This window comes from Parasteatoda tepidariorum, chromosome 9 (assembly GCF_982258835.1).
Source record: "Parasteatoda tepidariorum strain Cologne lab strain chromosome 9, Ptep-v5.0, whole genome shotgun sequence".
Classification (NCBI taxonomy): Eukaryota; Metazoa; Arthropoda; class Arachnida; order Araneae; family Theridiidae; genus Parasteatoda; species Parasteatoda tepidariorum.
Genome location: NC_141763.1, coordinates 80,135,442 through 80,157,782, shown reverse-complemented (window position 1 = coordinate 80,157,782; position 22,341 = coordinate 80,135,442). Strand labels below are relative to the sequence as shown.

General features: G+C 34.7%; 1 long non-coding RNA gene and 1 pseudogene across 1 annotated transcript in view; one reads left to right on the top strand and one right to left on the bottom strand.

Moving 5' to 3' along the window:
• LOC107439826 (uncharacterized) overlaps positions 1-22,341 on the bottom strand; it is a 471,331-nt gene that overhangs the window by 214,272 nt on the left and 234,718 nt on the right. The window lies entirely within an intron of this gene.
• LOC147804271 (uncharacterized) lies at positions 8,097-12,473 on the top strand (annotated as a pseudogene).

The following is a 22,341-nucleotide window of genomic DNA, read 5'->3' as shown; positions in this document are numbered from 1 at the left end:
GTCGAAAAGTGCTTGAGACGGCATACCCGTAAACGTCAAAACTAGAGAATTTATTGGAAGTTGAACGCTGAACATACAGCACTCAGTTTTCGGGTTGCCCTTATGTCACCCCTGATCAATGATACTACTTATAGTGTTGTATGGATTGGCTAGTTACCAATTACGATTAAGTAAATTATCTGGCCTGCACCGAGCCCAGACTTAAACCCTATCGAAATTGTTTGAGCCGAGTTAGAACGTTGAATTAGGCGGGATATTCTTTTAAGGAGCGGAGAAGCATGCTGGAAGCGCATATCCATGGAGGGCCAATCACAATGATTGCGTTTTTTTTTCTCATACGAACGGGAACCTCATTGGTGAATTTTTCCGAGGGAAATTATTTTCCACCAACCCGATTCTCATTCGCATTCAACAAAATCTCATCCAGTGAGTTTTTTTTTCATTATATTTTCATTATTTGTTCCGTTATAGCTAAACACGCAGTCCCGCAGTGGACTGATAGGGGCATCAAGAATAGGGGCATAAAGAACGGGACAGCAGGTTGTTCCAAAAAGAAAGGTTTTTTTTAGAATTTCAGTCTGCTCGAAAAGAGCGGACTGAAGTTCTAAAATCACTGATGGGACAGAAAGATGTGAAGGATGAAATAGACAATTTATTTAACGCCTTTGCCGTAACAGTAAAAAAATTTCCAAAAGTATTTCAATTAGAAGCAAAAATGGAAATTTCAAATATTATTTTTAAACTGGAACAGAAATGTCGAAAGAAGTGGTGAAATTTAAATTTTAGTTATTTGTTTAAATAGAAAAAATTTATTAACCAACTATGTTTTATTTCTTAGTATATATACGTAGCTATTTTTCAAATATGTCAACGATATGATTAAAATGCATAATAAAGTAAAATAATATAAGTTGAAAAACACAACTAATAAAAATAAATAACTGAGTTATAAGTAACAAATAAATATCAGATGAAAGTTAAAATTAAGATACAAGTGTAATTATTATCAAATCAGCATATAAGCAAAAGAGTAGTTACCAGTCCTATTTCAACTTCAACGGTGGCTTGTCACCTATCGAACAGCTTACGACAACAAGAGTAACATCTCCTTTATATAAAGAGAAAGAAGAAAATGCGCATTTTGAAGTTGTTCAAAAAAATGATGATGAAAGTAATTCGTCAGAATATGAATGCAGCCTCAGCACACCAAGTGAAAGTACAGATGACAGCACAGATGAAGAAATTGAACACAAAATATTCAAAGAAGACTGTTTGAAAATAACCATGTTAAAAATTGAAAAAAGACCTAAGAAATATTTAGTTATTCCTAAAGAGAGCTTTTTCTTAATTCAAGTGCAGTCAGACAAAACTAAATTGTGTCCTCGAGATATTTTCATAGTATTAAAGAAAATCAGACTCAATGACTCTTTTTCGACTTTAGGAGATGATTTTGGACTCTCTCTGAGAAACACAAATTGGCAGGATTTTCGAAAAATCGTTGCCAATAATAGCAAAAAATTTGAAAAGTTTAATTATATAGACAACAAAAGAACAAGTGTATAAAAAACTGCCTATTCCTTTCGGGGCAAGATACAGTAAAATTATTATTAACACTATTATGTGTTTCTCTCCCGCTCAACAAGCAAATGGGGGAAAACTTGAAAAAATTATTCCCACAACTTTAAAATCAGAGTCGGAAACAAGAGGGAGCTCGAGAATAGAAGCGGTTAAACCAATACAAAGTAGTCTTGAAAAAATATTAAACACTATTCAGTATATGTCAGTTGACTTAGAAGAAAGTTACGAAACAAGAAGTGCAACGACATTTCTTCCTGGTAGGCATTTGGCCTACGATTTTTTTCTATAGATACGATTCTTTTAAGAAGCTTCAAGATACAAAAATTTATTTTCACGAAGCTGCGTTAGATTTAAAAGTCCTGCGTAATTTTTTTCAAAGTGAAAGGGAAGAAATGGTTTTTGAAGCCATAGTAAAAAGGAAATGAGCTTTGCGAAGAAGGGGACGTCCTTTTCGAAAAGCGGCAAAGACGCATTCGAAGAATGACAGGAGAAAAGAAAGGCGATGCTGGTTTATCCGCAAAAGAAGAGATAAGTATGTATAATGAGAAATGCTCTAGATTTGTTGGACCAGGAGATAGACAAGAATTTTGTTAGCCTTAAAATGATAGAGATTCAAAGTTTGGATTTTTATTAAATACCGTAGTTCTGCAGAAAAAACTCCACTACCTCCTCATCTCATTTTAAAAATAAATTCCACAATTTGGCAAATTTTTAGAACGCATATGTTGAAAGAGAATAACTATATGAGGAAATTATAGATTGCCACATGCTTTTAGCAAGTCGAACAGACGTAAAGGTAACAAATCTTTCAGAATTGTTAAAATTCATTGTTCAATACTGCGATGAAAGTGTTTCTCTAAATTTAAGAATCGCTACACAAGTTTTACTCACAATTGCGACGATCATTGCTAGTTGTGAGTGATCTTTCAGTAAACTGAAATTAATTTTGTTCTACTTAAGGACAGCAAAGACTATATGACCTATCTTTATTGAGCATAGAGAAGGAGGAAATGAAAATTTGACTTTTTTGTTGAGCCCGAAGTCATGTCGGAATTCTAGGCAATGACTTGGCCAATGTTGCTGCACGATCTGCTCTACAAACCTTTTCTCTATGTCTATACCTTACTCAGATATAAAAACGCATATAAGACAGCTAATTAAGTCTCTATGGTTGCAATGATGACTCACAAATAAAAGGATGAATCCATTCCTTCTACTGTTCAATCTGCCAGCTCTAAAAAGTTGTATGTTCGGCATGAACTACACTGGTTATCATAAATTAAGGAAAAATCACAAAAATAGCGATAACTCTTTCAAAAGTAAGCCAAACCGTGCAAAATTTGCATATGTTGTCCACTAAGAGTAGCTGAGTAAAATTGCAATATGCAAATTAGTGGCGCTGCACTCGGCTTACGTCATCTGCCTGGAGCATAAAAGTCCAAGTTTGAGAGAAAGCACACAAATTTTACTGTGATTGCGACATTGAAAATCTGAGATAGCCAATTCGTAATAATGACCTCTAGGCATCATTTGCCTGAAGAACTACGATGGAGAGCCATCGGGAGACTAGAGGCAGGGCAGAGTCAATCAGAAGTGGCCAGATGGCTAAATGTGAGTCCATCTGTGGTTCATAGACTTTGGAGGCAATTTCAAACCACAGATTCGGCATCTAGGAGGTTCAGTCAAGGACGGCCAACTGTTACGACCAGTGCCGATGACCGATATTTGACATTAAGTGCACGCAGGAATAGAACCGCTACTCCGACACATCTTAGATCCTCTCTTGCTGCAGCCACCGGAAGGTTGGTGTCAACGTCAACTGTGCGCAGAAGGCTCCACGAAGGTGGTCTGTATGCGAGACGACCAGCCATTTGCGTGCCGCTCACATCACGCCATAGGAGAGACCGTTTGCAGTGGGCCCGACAACATGTCCACTGGACGTCAGATCAATGGAGGCCTGTTCTCTTTACGGATGAGTCCAGGTTTAGTCTAGAAAGTGACAGTAGACGTTATTTGATATGGAGAGAACCTGGGACCCGTTATCATCCATCAAACATCCGTGAAAGAGATGCATACGGAAGAGGCAGTGTCTGTGTTTGGGGAGGCATATCCTTAGGAGGGCGCACATACCTCCATGTCTTTCCAAGGGGAACCGTGAATGCTCAGGTTTATCGAGACAACATCCTTGATGCTTATGTGCGCCCATATGCCGGGGCAATTGGTGATTGCTTCCTGTTACAGGACGATAATGCAAGACCACACAGAGCTCGCATTGTTGATGATTATCTTCAACAGGAAACAATTACTCGCATGGAGTGGCCAGCTCGATCCCCGGACTTGAATCCTATCGAGCACGTTTGGGATGCTCTAGGGAGGCGTGTATCTGCCATCAATCCGCCCCCTCAGACCCTTGCAACTGCTTTACAAGAGCAATGGCTCTCACTTCCTATTGAACTGATAGACCGCATAATTGAAAGCATCACACATCGCTGTTTGTGCTGTATTGCTTCTAGAGGCAATCATATTCCATATTAAAGGTACTTTTTCTATTGCAAACCGATACTTCCAATTTGTTTATTTTATACATGTGCTAATTTCTATACTACTATTAATGTCTGATAATTTCTTTTTATGTTGTTTAATACCTTACTATGTGTTGCATATTGTGGGTAAGTTTCATAAAATTCCATGTGTAATTTCTTGAGTTATCGCGATTTTTGTGAATTTTCCTTAATTTATGATAACCAGTGTAGTTGAAAAGTGTTCTGAAAATATGCGTGCAAGTTATGAAGGAAGCAGAATTGTCAGTTTAACTACTCTAGTTACTTTATTTGCAATGATTGTTTACATAAAGGACTAGATCTGATGGAAGATTCTGTGATGGGCTTATGCTCCAATATGACTTTGAAGTGCAAAAAAGTGCATTTGTGAAAGTTTTTCCTACTACTGAAAGGCAAAATAATTCTTGCTTTCTAAAGACTTAAGTTGTTATGGGACTGCGCATCATAGGAAAAGGTTTTTCAGCTGGAAAAAAGTTGCTCCTTCCTTAGCCTCCCCTTTCTTTCCAAGCAGGCTTTCCGCCACCAGGAAAAAAGGCTTATTATCAAAAGTTCAACGTTGTGCACAGGAAAACATGGTTTCTACACTAGATGAAATAAAAGAAAACAGCAATTAAGATAAGTGTGAAATATCTCTCGATGGCACCTGGCAGCGTCGAGGATATTCATCAATAAATGGCTGCGTTAGTGCCATATCTATTGATACTGGCAAAATACAGGACGTTGAAGTAATGCCCCAGTATTGTCGTATTTGTGCAAAAGGCAAAATATCAAGGAAACACGAATGTGCAAATTATAAAGGCTCTTCTAGGAATATGGAAGTTGTAGGTGTTCAACGAATTTTTTTGCGTTCAACTTCTAGAAGTAGTCAATATCATGGACTATGTTGATGGGGATTCGATAGGATAGGAAAAACTTTTATGGAAACGACACAGTTAATAAACTCGAATGTATGGGATATGTACAAAAACGCGTAGGTGGACGTTTACGTCATTAAAAAAAAACGAAGGTATTGGCAGCAAAGGAAAGCTGACGGATAGACTTATTGATAGAATTCAAAACTATTATAGCATTGCCATAAGAAGCAATGTTGGTGATCTGAGAGCTACGACAAGTGCAGTAATAGCTGCATTTTTTCACAGTGTCTCAGGTGTAAACAATCCCCTTCATGGTCAGTGTCCCAAAGGCCCAGAAAGTTGGTACAAGTTTCAAAAAGCAAAGGCTGCCGGAACTATTTTACTCGAAAATCGCCCGTGTTTATACAATAAACTCATCAATGTTATAAAACCAACATGTGTAATCAAAGCTTGCTGCAATGTGAAACTCAAAACAATAATGAAAGTTTCAACAATGTGTTGTGGAATATCATACTCAATGAAAGAGGACCCCATCCTAGTCTTCAGTACCTTTTACACTTTTCCCTGGGGTATCGTTGCGGCTCGCGAGCTGACCTTTTGGTCAGTGAGCCAAGCAAAACCACACCTTGTAATTCTTTTTACGTACACTAAGTTGCTGTTTATTTTAATTGATTTAATATTTATAAGATTTTATGTAAATCTGTAACTTCCTTGAATGTAATTTTAATAAGAATTAAAATCATGTTTCTTTTTTTGAAGAAAAAATCCTACTCTATTTTAATTGCTATTCTGAGTATCAACACTCTCCCCACTCAGATGAATCTAAGCACTCCTTGCATTAAAGAAAAATAAATTTGTGAACATTTTGAACAAGAAAAGAAATACTGTTTCGCGCTTTTTTTTTTCCTTCAATGTTTTATAGTTCGCCTTACTTGTAGGGTGACACGAGGTTATCTCCATGATGTAACTATTGTGAGGTGAGTAACTCACTTTTGTTTCTTTTTTCCCTTGACCAGCGTTTATTACACCCATTTAATGCTTTATAAAATTTCTCTCTCGATGGCACCTGGCAGCGTCGAGGATATTCATCAATAAATGGCTGCGTTAGTGCCATATCTATTGATACTGGCAAAATACAGGACGTTGAAGTAATGCCCCAGTATTGTCGTATTTGTGCAAAAGGCAAAATATCAAGGAAACACGAATGTGCAAATTATAAAGGCTCTTCTAGGAATATGGAAGTTGTAGGTGTTCAACGAATTTTTTTGCGTTCAACTTCTAGAAGTAGTCAATATCATGGACTATGTTGATGGGGATTCGATAGGATAGGAAAAACTTTTATGGAAACGACACAGTTAATAAACTCGAATGTATGGGATATGTACAAAAACGCGTAGGTGGACGTTTACGTCATTAAAAAAAAACGAAGGTATTGGCAGCAAAGGAAAGCTGACGGATAGACTTATTGATAGAATTCAAAACTATTATAGCATTGCCATAAGAAGCAATGTTGGTGATCTGAGAGCTACGACAAGTGCAGTAATAGCTGCATTTTTTCACAGTGTCTCAGGTGTAAACAATCCCCTTCATGGTCAGTGTCCCAAAGGCCCAGAAAGTTGGTACAAGTTTCAAAAAGCAAAGGCTGCCGGAACTATTTTACTCGAAAATCGCCCGTGTTTATACAATAAACTCATCAATGTTATAAAACCAACATGTGTAATCAAAGCTTGCTGCAATGTGAAACTCAAAACAATAATGAAAGTTTCAACAATGTGTTGTGGAATATCATACTCAATGAAAGAGGACCCCATCCTAGTCTTCAGTACCTTTTACACTTTTCCCTGGGGTATCGTTGCGGCTCGCGAGCTGACCTTTTGGTCAGTGAGCCAAGCAAAACCACACCTTGTAATTCTTTTTACGTACACTAAGTTGCTGTTTATTTTAATTGATTTAATATTTATAAGATTTTATGTAAATCTGTAACTTCCTTGAATGTAATTTTAATAAGAATTAAAATCATGTTTCTTTTTTTGAAGAAAAAATCCTACTCTATTTTAATTGCTATTCTGAGTATCAACACTCTCCCCACTCAGATGAATCTAAGCACTCCTTGCATTAAAGAAAAATAAATTTGTGAACAAGAAAAGAAATACTGTTTCGCGCTTTTTTTTTTCCTTCAATGTTTTATAGTTCGCCTTACTTGTAGGGTGACACGAGGTTATCTCCATGATGTAACTATTGTGAGGTGAGTAACTCACTTTTGTTTCTTTTTTCCCTTGACCAGCGTTTATTACACCCATTTAATGCTTTATAAAATTTCATAGGTTATTCAGTCGTCCTTTCACTTTAATTGACCACGAGCCCTTGCTGTTGGGTTACTTCACGTGGCACTTTCGCGATGTCTACTTTAACCACTATTTTCGATTCACTTTTGGCCTTTTACTACATCAATTTTTTATGATCCAAATTTATTAGTTAATCTCTTTTTAATGTCATTCCTTTATTATGTTTTTTTTTTAACTTTATCGACTGAATACCCCTATCAAATTTTATCCCCCCTTATGTTTGTGTTAATTTTAATAACCATTTATCGTCATACCAATTCAAACAATTAATAATATTATTCTTAACAATTAATCATGTGATTTTAATCTATCAGCAATAAATTTTTAGTCAAAATTCCTTCATCAAATTACTTGCACACTGAGTTTGTTTTTTCTCAAATGTCCAACAATCTATAATAAAATAAAATTTTCTCACATTTATAAACGGCAAAGGACCTTTCACAATTTTTAAATAACATGTAAATTAAAATCAATGATAAGATTTAGAATATCGTAACATCACCTGGTCACATATTGCCTAATAAATATGCAGAATGCACCTGAAGTTTTTCATATTTCTTTCGGTTTTAAGAAGCTTGTTCCGATGTCCGATATTTTCCATCTATACTTTATACATTTTATAATTAACTACACTTGTAAATTTTCTGTTATAGCGACAAATTTTCCATTGAACATGGTCACGCACATCTGCTTCTAAGCTAAAGAAAATTATTATTTATAAGTAATAAGAATAAAAGGTGTTGCATTTCAGTTGAGCGATGTTAATAAAACTAGAAGAAACTTCCGATCACATGCCTAGCGAGGAAGGTGGCAGAGGAAAGAAAAGGCAATGCAACCCAGTTGAGTCATCATCTGATGACGAGCAGCCTGCTGGAGAGAGGAGGCAGAAGAATTTGAGGCCGGAAGGCAACTCTGTCTCAAAAGGGAGTTCTACCTCCTTAAGAAAAAAAAAAAAAGAAAATTTTTTTTTTCCCCCCATCTCAGTGTCCATAACACTGGTTCCTAATTTTGTCTCTGTGTCTACTTCAAGGACATATATACTTATTGAGTTTTTTTTTTCTTTTCTTTCAAATGTATCCCTCTGGCTGTCCAAATGACAGACACCCATCTGAGCTGATTGTCGCTAAATTTATATGAACATAGCAGACAACCAGCCCCCCCAAGATTTATATTAGTCTAGGTCTTTATGTGTGCCTAAAATGTGGCAAATTGTGCTACCAATTGTTGTTGTATTTGTTTTGTTTTTTCCTTATTATATATTTATACGTCAAGGATTGTCTCCTTTTCAAATGTTTTTTCTTGACATCTGGTGTTTCTGTGTGCGTGACCATACCCGGGCAACATTCGTTGAGTTACTCACCCAGAAGCACCGATGGTGTACCTTTTCTTGTCGAGCATAATCTGTCCGAAGCTTGTACTTTCAGATGCCACGAGATGATTTGCTGATTCCTTCAGATGACAACTTGTGTCAAATCAAGTGCTTGCCATCATCAGTACTGACTGAGAGGTTATCCGGTGTCCAGTAGTACATCACCAGGAACTGTGTGGTAACAACCATAGTGCTCAAAATGTGCAATCTTGTACTCCGTGATGAGAACTCTAGTCTAGAGGAAGCAAACGGTATTTTTTTCCCCATAGAATATTCCATTGTTGCAACAATTTTTTTCAACTTCATGACATTGTAATATCCTCCTAATCAAGTTGTTGTCGTTATGAAATCTCCTCTTGTTTACTTGTGGTATAAACTAATGTGTGTATCATTGTCATATATTTTATGTATGAATTACTGTTTTGTATGTCATAGATGTATGTAACACCTGAGTGGAGATGGGTGGGAACCTTCTGCCTTATCCCCTTTTACTTTCTTTGACTTGCTGCTTGATAAATTTTAATGTTTTTCAATCATTTGCCAAGGCTGTTCAAAATTTTGCAACTGGTCACAAAATTTTGTGGGTCAGTTGGGGTGATGTCACAGTGTCGTGTTGCGATTTTTTTTTATGTCAGGAATTTAAATTTAATTTAATCGTTCACTGTTAATAATATTTGTACTTTTCCTTTTTTTTTTCTCTTCATTTTTTTCTGTGAAGAGAATTGGAAATGTCTCTTTTTACTTTTACGTTAGCAACGCATTTTTGTGTCTTTCTCCTTTTCACCTTTTGCAATTCAAGGTCGTCTGACCCCACTGTCATTCAAGGACGACATTCTTTTCCCTCACTTTCTAAATTTAGGTCACCACTTAACTTCTTTTCCCATCACTTTCACGTAACCTTCAAATTTTGCACGTGGTGATTCTTCCAGTTGGTTTTTCTAGATTTTTCTAGAATTTTTAGCGTGTTCACGCCTTTTTTGTATGTGTGGGAGAACTATTTGCACTGATTGGTGTTGACGTAGTAGTGCAGTAATCCCCCATCCAATGACAGTCGTTTTCTCTCCTGCTTGACAACTCGTACTTTCCCGCGCTGAAGGGACGCTGTCATTTACTTCTCTTGGGTCATCGCTCGGCAACAGTTAGACAATTTTTTTGTCTTGCCAGCGTCATCGCCGGTGCCATCTTGGATAGATGGACTCCTTTCTTTTTACTTGGCCTTTCATGTAACGGTTTACAGCTTTTTGCCGATGATGGAACTTTCATCCTTTTAAGTCTAAAGACTTCCAATATTCTGAGTTTGAGAAGATATATATAAATTTCGTTTTTCTTATCTCTACAAAAATATGTGGTAAAAGGATCTCAGATCTGTCCTTAAAAAATCTTCGAGTATGAACTAAAATCGTTTTCCGTTCTCCCTAACCTCCTCTTTCGCAGCGCCTACTGAAAAAAAAATCTTTTTAAGAAGTTGGAACTCTATTTTACGTCTCAGTGACGATAAGCCGTAAAAAAAACTATGGATCCTTAGTGAGTGTCGATATCCACGACTCTACGTCGGAAGTAGAAGTGCATCCTTTGTTTCCCCCCCGATCTCCCGATGGTGCTTTCTTTGTAAGACGAGATGGAAACTGAATAAAAATCTGTATTTGAAGATGAAAAGTGTCCGAAGACTTCTTTATGTCTTTCTTCTTGTGTCATAGTCACTTGTGTTCTGCAGGCTTCATCCATGAAGGTATCTTGTAAGGGTGAGTAACTCTCTATTTCATTCCTTTTGTTTTGTCTGCCTGGGCTATGTCATGTACACATCATATCTGTGTATTATGTTATTAAGGTTGTCCTCAATCTTATTGATCCAGTGGGTTTCCCATGAACAGTGTTTTTAACAAAAAAAATATCATCGCTTGTCAATAATATGTGTTATCTCTTTTATAAAAGAAATATGATCTGAGTTCATGACCAACGGATCTCAAAATTATGTTGGGTGATTGTGGTTTTACACTAACGCTTATGTCACTGACCATTCGGCCTTCAGGGGTTTCCTCTGTTTAATCCTATTCATGCATAGTATTGATATCTCTTTTTTTTCAATCTAATTAGTAAATATATATGATAGATATTATCGAATATATGTATATACATATCTATACTTCTCTGGATCAATAGTTTGAGCGAAATGACATACCCTTCCTTCTTTTACTCATGATGTAATGACATTTACTTTGCCACCCTGTACAGCTAATTAACCTTGCTTCAGGTTTCATTTTATCTCGTAATTTTTCTTATGTACTTACCATTTAATTTCTCCTAAGCCGGTGTCATAACTAAGGTGCACCCAAAAAAATTAACCTACGGTACAGCCGATGACGGCAAAATCCTCCTTACGGATAACGGATGTTAATAAAACTAGAAGGAACTTCCGATTACATGCCTAGCGAGGAAGGTGGCAGAGGAAAGAAAAGGCGATGCAACCCAGTTGAGTCATCATCTGATGACGAGCAGCCTGCTGGAGAGAGGAGGCAGAAGAATTTGAGGCCGGAAGGCAACTCTCTGTCAAGTGTGCTCGAGCGTGAGCACGAGCACACGTGTCGTAGTGGTCGAGTGTATAAGTTTCCACTTATCTTCTTCACACAGTGGAAGAGAAAATTTTATAATGTAAAAAACTTTTTGAAGGACGAGTAATCTTAATAATCATAAAAATCATTAAAAAACTCCTGAAAATGATATAACGATGCGTGCCTATAAACTCCATAGAATTGCGTAGTTTTTTTTTTTTATAATATCTAAATGTTTTGAGCATTTTCAACGATAATAAATTTTTCTTCAAGGTGCTGCTCTGCATTACAGTGCTAAGGAGCAGGACAACACAATCAGCAGGGTGGAAGAAGCCATAAAGATTTGGTTGAAGCCTGCAAAATGCAGACTTGTAAATCTGATATTTTTTCTATTCAAAGAAAATTTAAAATTCTCTTGGTACTTCAAAGCAAAACATGGTGAAAGTAGCAACATAGCCGTAAACTACTAAATTGAGTAAAATGAAGATTTATATCAAATAAAATATATACTTTTTTCTTTTAGTTTAATATTTTTAATTATTATGAATGATAAACATTAAATTATAAAATTGAGTGGTTTTTCTTCACAACAAATACTAAATTCTGCAAATCTTTTGATGTGAAGTAATTTAAAAAACAGTTATCCTGAAAGCGATTTGGTTCAATTAGTTCAGTTTAAAATATTGTGAATTTTCCAATGAAATGAATTATTACCCCAAAATTACTCCCAAATCTGCAACCTGAGAGTGTAGTTGTCATGGACAATGCCCCTTACCACACTAAGGTTTAAAATCCAACACCCACAAAATATGTAACGAAAGCAGTCTGACACTAAACAGTATTGACTGTGATGTGAGTATAAGGAAGGCTGAACTTTTTTCACTGGTCGCCCAAAAGAAGTGATTTATTCAATAAATAAGCTGATCAAAGATCAGGGACACCATGTGGTTCGCCTTTCTCCATATCAGTGCGATTGAAATGCAGTAGAATATGCTCGGGCAACTGTTAAAAGATTTGTGAGAGTGAGAAATAATACAGGAGATTTAAGCCTTGCTAATTTAAGTGCTCTTCTTTACGATGCTGTAAATGGGGTGACAGCTGACGAATGGCCCTCCCATTGTCAGCGAGTCGAAAACATATATTGGGAAAAAGATGGGTCAATGTAAGACTTAGTAGACAGCATAATAATAATAGCAGCTGAATTCCAAATAAATTAACGCATATATCAAGGAATTATAAGACCGTCAAAAAGCCTTTGGGCCGGCCGATTACATGTAGTTAAAAAATCGAATGGTAATTGGCTTGACTGATTGAATGTAGGGTTTAATGGCACAAAGTTCAAAGATGGACATGCTGCGCCAAAGAATGGTAATTGGCGTCCTTGCGGAGATTACCGAAAATTTAATTCCAAAACAGTTCCTGACAGATACCCAGTCCCACATATTCAGGACAGCACTCAATTATTTTATGGCAAAAGCATTTTTTCAACTGTCGATCTCATGAGGGCGTATCATCAAATTCCGGTAAATCCTCCGGATATTCCCAAAACAGCAGTCACCACTCCATTCGTATATGTTCGAATACGTTTATATGCCTTTCGGTTTAAAAAAAACTCTGGTACTTCTGCATACCATATTTCGATGATGTGTTTGTAGCTTCAGCTAATGAAGACGAACACATTCAACATCTTCAAGAAAGATTTACCCGTTTTTCTCAGCCTTAAACTTTACCCATCAAAGTGCGTGTAAGGAAAATCATCCGTTAAATTTCTTGGTTGTCTGATTTCTTCAGATGGTGTTCAACCTTTACTTGAAAAAGTACAAGCCATAGTTGATTTTCCTAAACCTGAGACTGTTTCCCAACTTAAAACGTCTTTCAGCTATGACAAATTTTTATCACCGATTTTTAAAAAATGCCGCAGCCACACTTTGGGAAACACTGCTTTAACTGTATAAATGAGATTGATTTTAGCCAATTTAAAGATTTTAAGAGCGTCCTCTTTGACGAGCTTCCTCTTCTGCTCTTTGACGATCGTCTTCTTCTGCTCTTAGACGAGCTTCCTCTTCTGCTCTTTGACGAGGGTCCTTTTCTACTCTTTGACAAGCGTCAAAGAATACGATTTAGAGGCGAATGTTTTCAGTATTTTGTATTGAATGTACTATTATTTGTGTCTTAAAAATGCTAACTTTGTAAAATTTTGTCCTTTTGTTTTGAACAGAAATAAAACTTAGGTTTATTATATTTTTGGTCTTTTATTATATAACGGTATATTTGTGGTGGGTTAGGTTATAAGAATCGCGCTAACCGATGATCTTGTTTAAAATATATTAGTTACAATGCAATATTTTTAATTGCTAAACTTTTTAGTGTTTATAAGAATAAAATATGCGATTTCTTGAAATAATAACACCATGTTTATAATGTTTTGTACACATCTTTCTCAGTAAAAATACCAAATAATTTGAAATATAAAATTACTAGTTGGTATAATGTTAGCAATATTTTAAAGCTACTTTTCACAAATTAGTATAAACAAGTATTACAAAGAAATTTTTTAACCGTTTTGGTGTCTAAAAGTAGTTATTTTTAACACCTATGAAATTAAATTTAAGCATATTTTAGTAAGAAATACCAGATGTGTTTATCTGAAGAATGTTGATAGTATTTACAATTGTTTATATTTAGCTATTAGAATTTTAAATTTAATATACCCCAGAAGAATTTTAATATTGAAGAATTTCTAAATGCCACACATTCTTAATTGAAATACTAAATACATTACACTGTAACAAAATTTAGGGATAAAAATATTAGTTTCTAATGTACCAAGGTTTGGTGTCAAATTTTTACTTATAGTTTTTCTAGTGTGCTGTTAAAATACTTTTTCAAATTATTTAATTGAACATTTATTTTAGAGATCGTAGAGTGCATTTACCAGAACTTTGTTTACATTAACCAAAACATTAGAAAATTTATTTAAGAATCAGACAATTAAGAAAAATATTTATAAACATATTTTTTGGGAAGTAAAATAAATTATTTTAATTATTCCAATCGCAAATTAAGGTAGTGATAAATTAGTATTTTAATTTCAGCCACGAGTCTGAATTATTTTTCAGATATCAAGCATGGTTCATGTTTCTTTTGTGCTCTTGTGTCGAGGGAACTATGACGACAATCACAAAGTGTCTGTATTTCTGTTCCCCCAAAACGCAACTGCGGTTACGCAAAACTTTGCGAAAAAAATTATAAGATAACTGCTCACTCAAGGGTAAGTCTTGGATAATTTTTAAATTTAAATGTCAATTTTCTTATTTTTCCAAATGCATTCAAAATTTGATTAAATTTTGCTATGTCCCAGTTAGAGAAAATAGATATTACTATTGTGAATATTCAGTGTTATTTATTATAGGTATGTGAAACCATTTTCGGGCAGAAGATATCAGAAGAGAGGCCTCCTACTTCGACGAAAAGACTGTGAAACCTACCTCTTAAAACATGGAGCGGCTGGTGCTGAAAATAGAGGCATTTCCTTGCATTTTTGAAAATTGCGCTTCATATCTATCCTCAGCTAGTTCTTTAAGATGTACCACATATTTTATATGTTGTAGTTGTAACTATATTTGATAATTTATATATGCATATCAGTTGTAACGGCCGGAAACTGCTACGACATGGTAAAAAAAAACAAGATCTGTCTGATCCAAAGCTACTTCGACGGTGTGTTGGTGGAAGGACACAAAATCCAAATGAGTCATTAAATGCTCTAATTTGGAAAATGTGTCCAAAACAAAGTGGATCAGGAAGAAAAATAGCTGTAAATGAAGCCATCATTTCTTTCAATGAAAGACAGTTGGGAAGAATTGAAGTTATGAGACATTTAGGTTTAAAAGTCGGTAAATATTGCGTGGATGCTGTTGAAAGTCTGAATAGTGCATGTATAGAACAAGCACAAAGACAAACTTTGGAGTTGACATTGGAACGTAGACGTGCAAAACTCTTGTCTAAAATTGTAAAACAGGAAAAGTTGGGAAAAAAAGGCTGTTTGTATGAAGCAGGAAAATTTTAATAAAGTATGTTCTCGTTAATTACTTTATTAAATTCTTAGATAAATGTCTAATAATTTCCAAAAAGTCTAATATTTAAAAAATACATTACATTGTATTAAATGTTAATTAAGTTTGATGAATTTAAAAGTTATAATATTGTTTGTTTGTTTTGATCAATTATGAAAATAACGTCATACAAAATTCAAAATATTTATGCTTTTTTTTAAACAAATAATAAATAATTATAATAAAATGTACATTTTAAAGGAGTAGCTCCCTTAAACCTTCCCCCACCACCTGTAAAGTTCCAGGATTACTCTAATTACATTTCAGACTATTTGAATGCTGTTCTTTCAAACTCAATGCAGCTAGCCACTGAAGAAACTGTGAGGCTTGCAAATAGCGGGCGAGATATAGCTGCAGCATTTGACGGGTCGTAGCAAAAGAGAGGACACACATCATTAAATGGTGTTTATACGGCCACATCTGTTGATTGATTAATTGTAAATTTTTGGCGCAAGAGCCATGGTTTGGCTATACCTCGCCCAAACCTAGGTAAAAATTACTGTAGCTTTGTTAAAATCAGAACAATTAGGCTGAAATGAGCAACTTGCTCAAAATTAAAACTAATTTAAATTTGTCAACTAGGTTATATCTAGAACTAAATCAAATTGTAAAATCCGATATGTTTGATGTACAGTATTAAATTAGGATGAGGTGTGTCTCCAAGTAAAAATGATAAAGTCGGAAAGTCACAGTTAAAGTACTGTCGTCTTTTAGATTTAAATTTCATACACTGGGTCAGAAAATGTTTTACTGTAAGAGACTCTTTGCAAAAATTGCATTGTGGAGGTGCTTCATTTAAAATTAAATATTTGTGTGTCAAGCGGGTGTGCCCAATGCGTAGTCTGTTGATAAGTACCTGGGTTTTTCTGTTGTAGTTATTCAGTGGTGCAAATGGTTTAATATCGGATTTGATCTCATGTAATTTGTTGTTTATTTCATTATTCCAGTTGGTCTGTCTGAGTTGGGTAAGAGTGTCTGCCACTAAATTTCGAATGTCAGGTAAACAGTGTGGTTTATTTGTAAGATTGTGTGTTGACTTGGCTATTGAATCAGCTTTTTCATTACCTGGAATGCCTACATGTCCCGGGATCCAAACAAATATTATTTCAAAGCTATTGTTACTGAGATTTAAATATGTATTTATTATATGATGTATGATAGAGTGAGGTTTATTGTCAAGATTTTTAAGTGCATCGATGCAACTTTTAGAATCAGAGAAAATCAACCATTTTTTGTACAGTTGCCTAGAAATAAACTGAAGAGCAAGCAAAATAGCGTTGCATTCAGAAGAAAAAACGGAAAAGGCGGAATGTAGCTTCTCTGAAATTACCTCTGAGTCACACACAACCGCGCTGGCAGCATGATTATCAAATTTAGAGCCATCAGATAGTAAATTGGAATGCATAGGGCACGTTCAAAAACGCATGGGAGCTCTTCTTCGAGTGCTAAAAATTAATTTTAAAGCAAAAACGTTGTTTAACGGGAAAAGTTTGTGTGGTCGTGATATCAACTTGTTTCAAAAGTATTATGGCCTAGCCATACGCAGAAATGTCAAAGGCAGTCTGGGCGATTTATTTCCATAAAATATCAACAGATGCTTCACCCTACCAGGGTCTAGGTCCATCAGATTCCGATACATGGGGTGGATTAATAACGCTGCATTATCTGAGTCTGATCAAAACTTTGATCACAAACACTCTCTCCCGGAGCCTTAATGCATGCCGTAAAACCTGTATTCAGAGCTTTAGCTGATGAGCGCTTGCTTAAAAAGTGTACACACGGTAAAACTTAAAATTCAATCGAAAGTTTTAACCATGTAATATGGGAGCGTTTGCCTAAGACATACATCATTTTCAACATAAACCACTCTGAGTTCAGCGTTATGGATGCCGTCATTTGTTTTAATGATGGTACATTGAAACGAGTTAACGTTTTTCGACAAATGAACAATCAGCCAGGATTTTACATGACACGTGCACTGGAAGGAATTGACATTCGTCGAGTTAATGAGGCGGAACGTGAGATTATGAAACTGGCAACCAAAGAGGCCAGTGTTAAATAAAGCAAGATATGGTTTTGACCTATCAGTACTTTCCAAGCCGTGATGGTTCAGGGGATAAAGCGGCAGTTTTCCAATTAAGTGAACCGGTTTTACATAATATGCTATAATGTGCTTATTTTCGTAGTGCGCATTTTATAATGTGCTCAATTTCAAATGAATTAAAATATACATTTTTTATTTCTTAGAATTTGTTGAAGGAGTTACTTAGAATTTGACACCAAGAAGCGATTATCCCAAAGAAACTATCATTGCTAAAAAAAATAGATAGAAATAAACTAATTTTTATTTGCTCTATTTATTTTCGAAACTTTTGTTATTTGGTATTAAAATGTTATTTTTATTTTAAATTATTGAACTTGTTTAATAACTTCTCTAGAAGTTAACTCATTCTAATGAAATAAACTTACAAACAGAAGCTTACAACTTGCAGTTTTTAAGTCTGTAATTTAAATACATGCAATAAACATGCTCATTTTGCCATCAATTTTTCGAAAACCAATTTTCTTTGGAAAATTTCAATCTTGGGATTGTGGAAAAGTTCATAAATGATAAATTTAAAACTGTATATGCGCCTGAAAAGGATATTTCAGTCGATGAATCATTAAACTATAAAGGAAGACCATTAAAGAAGTATCTTCCAAAGAAAAGAGCAAGATTTGGAATAAAATTCTGACAGTTATGTGAGTGAAACAGTGGCTACATCTGTAATAGTGAGGCAAAAACACTCCGAACAATTTCAATGCGAACTTCAAGTAAACTATCAATATTGTTGTAACTTTGATAAAAGATAGTGTAACAATAGTCACTTTCTACATTTCTATTGAATTCGAAGAGTAATTTCTGAACAAGCTGGCTGATATATATGGAACTATGAGAATAAAACCGTATTGGAATACCCCAAGAGATAAAAAGTACGAAACTAAAAAAAGAGACGAAATTATTGGATACCAAATTGACAAAATCAGTGTTTTTAAATATATGGACAAAAAACCTATCTTGATGTTAAGCACAATCCGCAAAATAAACTTTATTGAACAAGAAAAATAATAAAACAAACAATGCGGCTGTCGAAAAAGACATAGTAAAAACCGAAAGCCATCACTGTTTACAATTTAACGATGGGATGAGACGATATGGCAGACCAATATATGTCATACTACCCGACACTCTGAAATAGAATGAGAAGAAAAGAAAAAAAACGAAAATTTTTCGACAAGTGTATGGACCTCTTTTCTTTATACCAAAAAAAAAGTGGCTCTTAAAGTCATTTGAACTTAGCATTGAACTTATTGAGAGCTTACTCAAAACATCTGTTGAAGTGAAAACGGCTTCTACACCAAACTATGCTGACTGTCGGAAAGGCAGGCATTTTCCATCCTACGCAGAAGCCGTGACATTCCAATGTAGCATTGTGTTTTGAAATATACCATACTGTTGAGAATTTGTAACCTTTACGCATGTTTGAAACATAATATAATAATTATTTTAATTGTTGTTAACGTGCTTTAACATTTTCTTATTTAAGTATCTAAATAAATACTTTACTTGATTAATTTTGTTTGAATTTTATAAATACTACATAATATTTAACTGAATAAACTACAGTTTTTAAAGATGGATTTTAATAAAGTTACAATATTTTGTATTACTGTCGAGGTTTAAAGTTCACGAAGGACGTCGTCAGGCCCATGAATCAGAAAGAGGGGCGAAACTTTTAGTCCTCAATGAATATATTTACCATTTGCGAAGATAATTTTAGTTTCTCGAGATGTAAGCATTGAAGTCCAGACACTTACTGTAATGCAGGCGTGAAATTAGTAAATGAAGCTCTTGTTGTCAACCTATCTGGAAGTCACAGCCACGAATCACATAAAAATGAAATAAAGAAAATTAAATTCACGGTGAATTTGAAAGAAAGAGCTGTCGAGAAGAAAAATAGACCTGTGCAGCGACTTTGCAAAAGAGTCGTTTACGGGTCTTGTACGATTATCAAAATGCGGTAGCATAGAGTAGTAGCATAGGTAGGTAGCATTTGCAAGAGTCTACCGCATTATCAAAATGCGGTAGTAGCTAATTTTTAGTAGTTATATTGCAATGAAATTATACCTGAAAAGTTTATTATTACAGGATTTGAGAGATATTGAGGCCTTTGAACAAAATGTCCAATACATAATTTTATTTAGCTGAACATCATAATTTACATTTTTCAGCAACTAGCTTCAATATATGATATTAAAAATAAAAAAAATATATTTCACGCTAAAAAATATACACTTCCAGTACCATGAAAATTATATTAGTTTACTGAGTGTCTTACTCTCTTCGAAAACAGCTTTGTTTTTAGACTTATGAGTAAATAAAATGTAAAATAACTTAGTTCAAAATAACTATTATATCGTAATTTACTTATGCTATAAGTAATTTAAAAACACTTAATGATTAAACAACTTGTAAATTCCATTTAAAGTGAAGGCCAGTAAACCCAGACAGTTCTGCGGCTAGTGTCACCGTATTTCTAAATCAGGCCTTCACGAACTAAGTTCAAAGAAAGTTACATAGCACATTCTAAAAGAACACTGTATAGATAATTACAAACTTTGTGTTTTGTGTGCCGAGATGTTGCAATACGCAGTTGTAGAATTCGATGATATAACAATGGACATTGTTGGGTTGAATTGGCTGATAGGTGATGGCAGCACCACCTATTGGCCAAAGAAGACCAAACAGAGGAGAAACAGTCCTCCAGGCCAAGATTGGGGCATTCATAAAGTCAACAGAATACTGTGTCGAGCTAGTGAGTAACACTTTTTCTAGGCTGTGTACTTTATTTTTCGGTATGAAATTCTCATATTTTTCAAATTTTTACTTACTTACGATAAACATAACATGGAGGATTGACCGTGTAATGTTAAATACAGCATTAGGTGTTAAAATTCGCCATAAATTTTTTAGATTACAAATAAATTCCGAATGATTTTTGCCCCTCAACTTGAAAAAGCATGCTATCCAGTATTGTTATACTGGTAGTGTTTGCAAACATAAAACATTCTTTCAATTTCCGTAACAAATGAATCTGGAAGTCTCGGTCAGTATGCTATCCAAAAAATAACAAAATGTGATATTTTACACAAATGTAGTCAAATTAAGAATAACACTCTAAACATAAAAAACCTTATAATTTACTTATATTGTGATATTAACTTTCTAAAACAATTCATAAATTAAAAGAACTTTTATGAATGTTAAAATTTTGGGTAAATTTAAAAGCAAATCACAATAAGACATACTATAACATTCACACATCGCTTCGTGAGATTAACAAAAGCGGAGGGATGCAGAAGTTTTCGAAAGCTTGTTGTTGTTTGCATCCAGTCAAACATCCATATTAAATAATGGTATTGTTTTGATAATGGGTGAAGAAAAAAGCACTAAAGCCATCTCTTTCAAGTTCAGTTCGAACCTTGTAATTTTAATAATAAAAATGACAAAATTTTTAATATCTTATCCATGTTTCAATTCTATAAAACGTGTTGAACTTTGTGGTTGCGAACTAGGAAATTTCTGATACAAAGCAAAAACTACCTGTAATAAGTAATGTAAATTGTTCGCTAGTGGGTTACAATTTAAAAAGCTAAGCAAGCCCAAATTGTTAATTTTGTTTATCAGTTTTAATTATCTAAAAAAATTCTTTTTTCTATGCATATTGAATTCTTAAATGAATACTTGTATTTTGGTCCGGACTAATGTTGACTTGTTTAGTAAGTTTAAAGATATGATCTAGATAAAACATTTCATAAGATGCTTGCATTATATGGTTTGCTCATATGGATCTTCTGTATTATCTTACTAAAATAAGAAGAAAAATATTTAACACAATTATTAGACGTGCCTTTCTTGATTTTCTGAGAATAAGTCTGAAAGCTATGGTATTTATTAATTTCAAGATGTTTCTGTAATTGAAGGTATGTTTTTTCTTTTGCAGTCACCTTCTCCGAAGCACGGAGGATGTTGGTGAAACTAGTGGATACCTCTGATGCCATACCGAGTGATGAAGGTGGCAGGGGGATTAAACGAAAATGTATAGCGGCCGCTGCTGAGTCATCTGAGGATGAGCAGCCAATCGGACAGAGGAGGCGCAAGGTGCCTGCACAAAGGTGTGTGTCTCCTCGGCCTCCTAGTAGGCTCTTTGAAGATGACCAGCAGGAGGTCATTTCATCATTCCCTGTCACCACTTCCTTCTCTGGTGCCAGTGTAGTTAACCTGGTTCCTGAAAGCAGTGCCGCCCCATTCGATGCATGGGTCAGTAAGCAGGAATTTGAAGGTAAGCAAGTCAAAGTAGCTTAGAGTTATTTTGAAATATTTTCTATATTATTTCATTCTTTCAAAAAAGATATTTAAATTTCTTTATATGCAAGCTTCAGCTAAACTGCTTGGTTAGTTTATACAGTCAAAATTGTACCGGTTTTATGCATGATACTTAGACACAGCACTGTTCTGCTCTATAAGTGTGCACTTTTTTAGTAAAAATCTGGCCTTAAAAATGCTGCTTTTTTTTTACTTATACTTCATTAGGCAATTCAGCAGTCAATTTGACTATTATATTGAATATATTAACAGTAATATCTATTACGATATTTAAGACTCTTTTAAATTTTATTCACGTTTTTTTTTTTTTTTTTTTTTGAAATACAAGTCATTTAAATTTTGATGCTGCAAGGAATATCTTTAGGAGGTTTCCTCCACCTCTTTCAATTTTGCGAGAGACTTGCTCTTTTAGATGATGCTCTTTTTCTTTTTTACAGATCATTTTTAACGGACGAAGTGCAGGGGAAAAAATTCATCGTATATCGCTATTTACACTTCTAGAGAGGAGTCGAATGTGCAAAGAGCAGAAATCACTAAGTTAAT